This window comes from Antennarius striatus, chromosome 8 (genome assembly GCF_040054535.1).
Source record: "Antennarius striatus isolate MH-2024 chromosome 8, ASM4005453v1, whole genome shotgun sequence".
Classification (NCBI taxonomy): domain Eukaryota; kingdom Metazoa; phylum Chordata; class Actinopteri; order Lophiiformes; family Antennariidae; genus Antennarius; species Antennarius striatus.
The window spans coordinates 6,931,986-6,941,237 of NC_090783.1; positions in this window are offsets into that span (position 1 = coordinate 6,931,986).

Here is a 9,252-nt window from a genome sequence, read left to right on the forward strand (position 1 = left end):
GAATATGCATGTGTTTTCTGCATAATTAAACTGCAGGAGGAATGCTGGCGTGGGATTGGTGAAGCAGCGGGATCATGAGAATGGCCTCTCTGTTTGTTGGTCCACCAGTGCACAGAGAACTCACATTGTAAGTCTGTCCAGTATTGGACTAGTGTATTGTTCCTCATTTCCCACCTCCCTTTCACTCTCCTGCACAGCCATGCAGCATAGAGGAAGAAGAAAGTGGCTTTTCATTGGCGGAACATGCACAGGAACTCAGAAGAGGGGAGACAGTCAGCTGGCTAGAACTGCCTGTCTTGACCTTGAGTCATTCCCCAGCAACCATCAACCTGCATGAATGCCACAGAGTGACTCATTACCCCCACCAACACGACAGACCGATCAGAGTGCAGTCATTAATGTTATCATGTAAATTATTGCAGACTTCAAGGTCATGTCAAGTTTTGTAACCTGCATCAAATTACCTCTTATGAAAGCCAGTGTACTTGAAAATTGCACAATTATGCTAAAGATATTTGAACGTCTTTTGGGCAAATAAACAAAAATGACTGGTTTTGTGTGAAGAGATTTATTAATATTGAATTATGAGCTTGCATTCTTGTTGTGACTGATGTCTAGATAGATAGATACTTTATTAATCCCGGAGGAAATTGTATATATCCACTGTCTAAGCCTTTTTTCTTGGATTGTGATTTATTTTTCCCATCACAAAACCAACTCCTGATGGAAATGGGTCTAACTAGGTCCATAGTTTTTAATCCTCCACAGTATTAACCAGCTTATTGAAAAATTTGACTATGTGGCTTCTGGTGCCAGGTAGTAGGTGCCGTTGGCTATTGACAACAGCACCTTAAAACAACGACTCAGCAGATTAACCCAGGTGGTATGTCTCATGCTAATGACACCCACTAGTAAACAAAGCCTCTGTGAAAGTCACATTTCAACGACCCACTTTGACACCTCCTGGCATCCCCATCAACCATTGTTGAGGAGCCAGATGGGTTTCGATTATGGTGGCTGGGATATGAATAGCACTGACCATACCCCACAAGGTTAATAAGCTGGGACAAGACAAGCCACCACGAGAACTTAAGGGGACAGTAAAGTTAATTTTAAGTGACATATACTGTATGTTGTTCATCATTAGGAAAAATAGAAGAGAAAATAAATTATATGTATGTAGCATCATCCATTTGGTCAAAAAAAGCTTAAAATCTGCACCGCAGCAGCTTCCGCATTCAGTGGTCAGGTGGGCATCATACCTCACTGGGGCCACGCAAAGCTTAGCAGCCATGAGAAACAATGCAATTCTAGACGCGATTTACACCAAAAATATCATGATTACCTACGCGGTGAACGGTTGTGTCAACAGAACAGCAAAAAGACACGAAGACAAGGACCTGTCGTTCTTTAGAATACCTTCTGGGAAGGTATCGCGCTAAAAATGCTAACGCTCTAGCCCTTCAGTGGGATTGTCCATATTATATTAGCATTGAGCTAACCACCTTTTATTACTGTTTGACTTTGTGAATAGTGAATTTATTTGAAAGTCGCCTCCTTTTGCTGTTCTGTTGACACAACCGTTAACCGCGCAGGTAACCATGATATTTTTGGTGTAAATCGCGTCTAGAATTGTATTGTTTCTTATGGCTGCTAAACTATGTTTGGCTCCAGTGAGGTATGACGCCCATGTGACCACTGAATGCGGAAGCTGCTGCTGGACAGATTTTAAGCTTTTTTGACCAAACGGACGATGCTACACATATAAAATTTATTTTTTCTTCTATTTTTCATAATGATGAATAACATATATGTCACTTAAAATTAACTTGACTGTCCCTTTAAGAAGCCTCTTGGATGAGCGGTGAAACGTCTTCAAGAAACATTCCAGTGGAAGTCTGGTGTATTGAGTGAAAACAGCTTTGGATTGCTCTGGTAGTGCTGGTTGGAGTGGTGAGCTGATGCATAAGGCTTAGTAAATAGATTCAAATTGTTTCACATGCAGTGTGTCTTCATCCAAGATTCAGTGTCATGTAGCATGAACAATTAAAAATAATAGCAGACAAAAATGAGGATAAAAAGTGAAAAACAAATGTCTAAATTTACCTTACACAACATTCTTAAAGGAGACTTTAATACTGTAGCGTGATGATACCATGCTAGTGCTCAGATTTAAAGTAAATTTAAATGTGATGCTTCATACTGAGCAGTTGTAAAAGATGTTCAGTGACAAAAATGTTACGTATGTTGCACCAAGATGCTAAAGGCTAAATGTTTCCAATATCTGTAAAATGTCTTAATCTGGTAAGAGACGTCCTGCTTTTGAAGGGCTTTAATATAATTATGAGCGTTTTTAGATAGATAAATGCTTTTATTGATTCTTTGGAAACTTTGAGAAACATTGACCTACGATCAGCATTTTATGTCAACAAAACTGTTGTCATTCAATGGCTAACCCGCTTGAATGTGAACCAAAGAAAATGGACAACAAATGCAACGATTTCACTGGTACTCTAAGGTACTTGATTTTCTCTTCTCCCTTCCTCCCTATTATCCCCTCCTCTATTTCACTCCCTTTTGAATACACTATCACACCACTTGTTGCGTAACAGGTCTTGGCTTGAGGCCTGAGTTTTCTGTTGATGTAGTGTAACAAGGAGCCTTGTTACAAAGTGTTTTGGTCGAATTCTTCCCCCGTACTGAAGCTAATGTTCCCCTCCTCCGCGTTCTCCTGCAGTCTCTCTTGATCACACTTTGATTTTGAAGTTGTACTAATGCACACGCATTATTTAATTCTTTGAAAAAGATAAATATATATTGTTTTGACAAGCCTTACTTAGGAAACAATTTGATTGTTTGACTGAAATTGTTGCTGTTCCACAGCAAACCATTATTTGAACTAAGAGAAAATCTACCATAATTAAGATCATCAGCAGATGTGTGTGTTTGACTACTGAGCACAATGAGGAGTCTATGTTAATATGTACACAGACTGTATTTGTTAAAATGTCACTACTTACACCTTTCACCTTACCTTAGCTTCACTTATTTCAGCTCAACATACATTACCATACCTTTTGCTTCGTGTTTCCACAAGATTCAATTGTTCTCAGGACCATGTTTTTACCAACAATCAATGTGAGAGAGGCCCCTTAATCAAATTGTACCGCCTATTTTTAATTTCGTGAACTATTATTTTTCAGCAGTAGATTTATCTCATGTAACTTTCCATTTTATACTTCTCTCCAGAGAGTGAAAAACATGTCAGGTTGAGTTTGACACTTTTTAAAGTTTTCACATTTTCAGTACAGAGACATCTTGTCATCTAACCACAACATTTCATATTAACCACACGCAGCGTGCGCGCGCGCGCGCGCGCACACACACACACACACACACACACACACACACACACACACACACACACAGAGATACTAAGATGCTAAGGCCATGTGAAATTTTGACTAAGGATATAAACCATCCTGTTTATTTTTGTGTTGTGTAGATAAATACATCTTTAATTTTAGAACACTAACATTTTATTTATACTTAAGGGAAAACAATCTTATTAGGTTGTTATATCTTCAAGTTATTTTCAGGGAGATAGAGAGAGATCAACACTAACTCTGAACATGAGAGAGGGCAATAATATGAGTTTGTCTCAAGAGGAATTTATTTGTGAAGAAGTCAGGCAAGAATTTTTCAGCTCGACCTCCCACGTTGTCTACGTTTCCTGGGTCCTTTAGTCTGAATATCAAATACAGCAGCAGCTTTGCTAAGAAATAAAGCGACTTCCACAATTTCATACATGAAAATGTCTTAGTTTTGCTCTTGTCAACAATACCAGAATAATTATTTAATAGTTTACTGGCCGCCATAGAAGGAAAATGGCTTTTAATTACATTTAAATACTTCTAAAGGTACATGGATGAAGTCCTCCATTGTGGGTCTGTAGAATACATTGAGAGGTTGTGTGGAGTAAAAAAGAAGTCTATATTTAATGACTTTGTGCTATTTGCCAGTCAGATAAAATACTTCAAGAAAAAAAGTACAACTGTATTTTCTTTTTTTGCCATCATGACATACAGTACTGTATAGGTCATACTTCTGCAGCTTTAAAGAAACGTGACGTATGTCCTCTTTTTTTTCTTGTAGCTGCTGAACAGGTGTTTGTTCAATTGTTTTATCTTACCAGTTTGCATTTTGCCTTAGTGAAAGTCTGATCACAGAATAACCCGTGCTACTTTCATAATAACTCATAATAATGACTGTACATATGAAAGCAACTCAATACCTCGTGCCTGAGGGGTTTTTCTCTTGTTAATATGCAACTCAACAGGACTTGATGCACGCAAGTTTTCCAAAGTACAGTAAGGAGGTGAGTCTCGCACTATGATTGGTGAATTGTTACTGACTTTTCTTTAGGTCTGATTCACACGACACGGGATTTCAAGTTCTTAGAAGCAACACACACGACACATGGTACTGCCTTAAATTAGGTAGACTGCATATCAAGCATTATATGTTTGGTCTCCTTCATGTTTTCTAACTCAACCAAATCAGAGATTACATTTCTACATACATGACAATGTTCATGAATGGATTAACATAATCTGATTCTTTTTTAAAAACATAATCCAGAATATTATCCAAAAGGAATGAGGATTTGAAATAATTACCTTTTAACGCCACACATAAACACCACAAAACAAACAGTTCTATCACAAGTTTATTGTATCTGTGTTCGTCAATCAATCCAAACCTGCTTCTTTTAGGAAAAGAACGGATGTCAGAAATTGCGGTTACTTTGTAACGCTTTCAGTATCTTCACAAACATGGGTGATGCTCTTGTGTGTTCTCCACGTCACAAGAAAAGGTTGTTTGTGCAAACGATGACACATCTGACAAAGAAAGGATGATTTGGTAGATTAGAGTTTTCTGGTTATAAAACTTTTATGGTTGTACTGTTGCATTTTTTAATCTTTTTTTTTTTTTTTTACAAAATGCTGCTACATATTTTCTCGGTTACTGTAACACCTGACACTTCTGACTGGAACATGAGCATAAACCCACTTAATGTGGATTTGAAGGTGAATTTGAGGATGCCTGAACTACATAAATGCTCTTAAACGTGACATTTACACTCTATTGTCTGAAAGGCAACTTTGTAATAAGCAGTAAAATTACTCTATATTAGAAAACAGAGGATTTTTCATGTTTCCACTCCATTTTTAATGTTATGTATTGTTATGTATTATTCATATGATGCTTGGCTGGTTTCAGTACTTATTGAGTCATAAAGAATGCATATAAATAAGACACACATGTAAAGACAGTTACCTTAAGCTGAAGCAAATAAATGTTTCCTTCCAACACTGCAGGTTGGGTTGGGTCGAGTCAATCTCATGTACACAACATTCTTGGACACACACCATACTTCATCATCCACATAACCAGCAGAAGATTCCCTCACTTTTTAATGTAATATCCACCTTCAGTGTTTTATTGAGAATTTTTTTTTTGAATAGCTGCCTGCTTAAATTGAAAATAAATGTTCTTTGGACCCTTGCTTCCAAATGAACAAACATGAAATGTACTCATTAAGTAGTATATATTTAGGTATGGTTTAAATTCTTTTTTCAGTGTTATCTGAAGCGCAACTAGTTGCTTTTTTTCATGAGAGTTGTATAAGAAAACAGTGGTTAGTATCATGCACATATATTTTGGAAGTTTGGATTAAACTAATATAAAAGTTCAACATTTTTCTTGGTTTATTAAAATTTTATTCGTCCCTTAATATCGCTGATGTGGGGATTGAAGCTTACCTTAAAACATTCACCGATTCTTGATTTTCTCACCCAGCTGTGGAATGTTATGACTTTTGAAAAGTACAGTAATGGACTGTTTTCAGGAGGTAGACGGAGTCATGAGGTGGTGGAGGTGGGGGTGGGAAACAGGATGATGGATAACAGAATCAACATCCTGCCTTATCTTTGGTCTGAAGTCCAAAAAAAATGATGTATGATAATCACATTATTTTCCTGTTTGGGTGTCTCATCCGGTGGTTCAGCAGTAACTACATGAATGGAAGGTGAGATAACCCACTGACCTGACCGGGCAGGAGTGGGGATTATTTTGGAAATCCAGGAAAGGGATGAGGGACCAGCACCCTGATCCATTCATTTTACAGTCAGACAGGTAGCAGACAAGAACCCAGACAAAAGGTTTATGAATGTGGAATGTGACAAGGCTGTTGGATGTAAATCCAAATGTGATCTATTTTAGTTCTGTTTGGGTCTCCACCAACCCCAAAGCAAAAATATTTGACTGTTGGGCTGCTGCAAGCTCTAATTTCTTTTCTAGGCAGTCCCAAATTCAAACTATTTTTATACAAAGATCGTGCAATCGTGGAAACTGATGCCACCTTTGTTTACTTTCACTACACACAAGTCGGGTGCGTCATCACCCCGTCCAGTGTATTTTTCGCGTTCTAAAGTCAAGAAGCATGACATGTAACACAGCAGCATTCAAAATTCAACCCTATCAGTTGTTCAGTGAACACGTAAATCAAATATACGTGGTGTAAAAGCAGAACTGAACCCAGAGTCGATTCACCACAGGTAAGAGTCAAAAATTTAACAACACTTCACCAAGAGTGTCAACACTGCAATAGTAATCACGTAACATTAGTTTGTGTAAAGTTTATATTGAATTGGCATTGCCAACTTTAAATCTTGATTAAAGTTTTGAGGAAATTTTGTGGGGTGGCACGGTGGCACAGTGGGTAGCGCTGTTGCCGCACAACACGGCGGGTCCGGGTTCAAGTCCTGCTCTGTGTGGAGTTTGCATGCTCTCCCCGTGTCTGCGTAGCTTTCTTCGGGTTCTCCGGCTTTCTCCCACCTCTCCCACCTGTCTGTCTGTGTGTGGCTCTGCGGCGTACTGGCATCGTGTCCCCCGCCTCACGCCCTATGCCAGCTGGGATAAGCTCCAGCTCCCCGTGACCCGCTGCGGCGGATAAAGCGGTAGAAAATGGATGGATAGAAATTTTGTGTAACCTATCAATTCCATAATGCTTTTATTCCCTTTTAAAATTATGTTTGTATAATTTATATGTAGATAGATAGAAGTTATAATCAATCAATCAATACATTTTTACAGATAAGGATTTTCTGCTGTTACTACCCCTGTGACCATCGAGCCTGTGGTCTGACTTTACAACTTCTTGACAGAACAGGAAGATGTAATGAAGATGCAGCATCCTAAACATGCTGTCTGCTGTAAGTGGACGTGCTGTGATTCTAAATGTCTCCCTCTAAAAAATGTCACTCACTCGAAACGGCTGTTTTTATCACATGGTTGTTTTTCTTCCAAAGTTGTTCAAATCGATCCACTGGACTTTAGGAAAGTTTCTTGAAGACCTCTCATTTCACCTCTCATCCAACATGTTTCTTCAGTTCTAGTGTTGGTTGTTCTTGTTTCACCGAGCCTTTGTTTGCTGATGGCGGTCATTAGCATGAGACACTTCACCTTGGTTAATCTGAAAGGACCTGATTGTAAATCGACAAAAGATGATGTCGCAGTGTTCTGTGAAAGTTTGCACCTCGTGGATTCTGATCTTGACCCATGCATCGTCCACCAGTGGCTTGGTGTTGTTATTATTTTGCAGAGATAATAATTTTGTAAACCAGGGATATGCTCCACCATACTTTGCACCACACTCCAGTTTCCATCTGGCTAGTGTTTGTCACTGGATATGCTTCCTCGTCACAGGTGACTCCGCTATATGTGTCCCAGTGGGAGAACTGGGCGAGTTATGTGACTGTGGACCTCTCCTGTTACAAAACACACACTGCAGCCAGGCAGTACTGCTGATTCTAAATGTCACACAGACAGCAGGAGGTGCTGCCTCCATTATATGGAGGGTGTCCATTTAATTTTTCGACCATAATGGCAGGCTTTTGAATATCAAGCAATGTGTTCTCTTGGACAGAATGCAGATTCTGTTTTAAAGTTAAATAATAGCTGTCATAACCTAATAAGGCTGATGTCTTGTACATGCTACACTCGCAGTAGCTGCCATAGAAGACGAAAAGATAATCAAAACATCATGTGATTAATGCACAAAAGCTCAATATATATGCATACACACACACACACACACACACACACACACACACACACACACACACACACACACACACACTTGGAACTGCTATAGTATAGTTTATTAGTTTGGGCATCAAGGATGGAGGTAAATGGACTGAGACACCAAGGTGTGATACAGAAACCCTTTGACTCAACTGTAAAATAGTCCTTCCTGTTAGTGTTTCAGGAACAACTGTTGATTCCATAGGATATTTTGTTCTTACAACAGTAGATATCTGAAATCCACACAGTGAGATATGAGAAATTTTATTATTGACTCCTTGCCATTGAACAAGGTTTGTTTTTTTGCGCAGCTCAAAATTTCAAATGTGCTTCTGTTAAAAGTGGAAAGGAAAATGATTTATGCTTTTATACAAAAGCCATAATGTTTTAAAAACATCCTTTCATTAGACAGTAATCTTTAGAAGTGGAGTCAGTCTGCTCTGTTTTCTTTGTTCCAGTGTAACTTTTCGTAACACCTTGTCAAGAAAGCAGTTCCAGATTCAAATCCAATAAATGTTCTGAAGTATTTTTCATGCAGAGGACTCTACAGGAAAAAAAACTCACTCTGCTCCCTACAGGCCAGAAGTGTTCTGTCAAAGAAAGACAGAATCAGTCACATGGCTCATCTTCTATAACAAACTTTTATAAAGTGAAAAAAAACTTTTTTATTGGTTATGTTTGAGTCAGATCTAAGAGAAGAAATGTGCCAGATAAACATAATGATGATTGTTTATTGATCACACTGAATACCTGGTATGTGTAAGTTTGGATAGACACTTATGTGCACATTACGTAGCATTCCTTTTATTACTCTCGGGGTATCAAATGTGTGTATGATACGATATATGATATGATATGATATATTATGTATGTATGTGTATGTGTGTGTGTGTGTGTGTGTGTGTGTGTGTGTGTGTGTGTGTGTGTGTGTGTGTGTGTGTGTGTGTGTGTGTGTGTGTGTGTGTGTGTGTGTGTGTGTGTGTGTGTGTGTGTGTTTTTGAGCTGTTCAAGTAATACCTGAAAATCTGATCGTGTAATGTACATAATCACCACTAGAGGGTAGCAATATCATTGCTGTAACGTGATAGTTGAACACTGAGAATT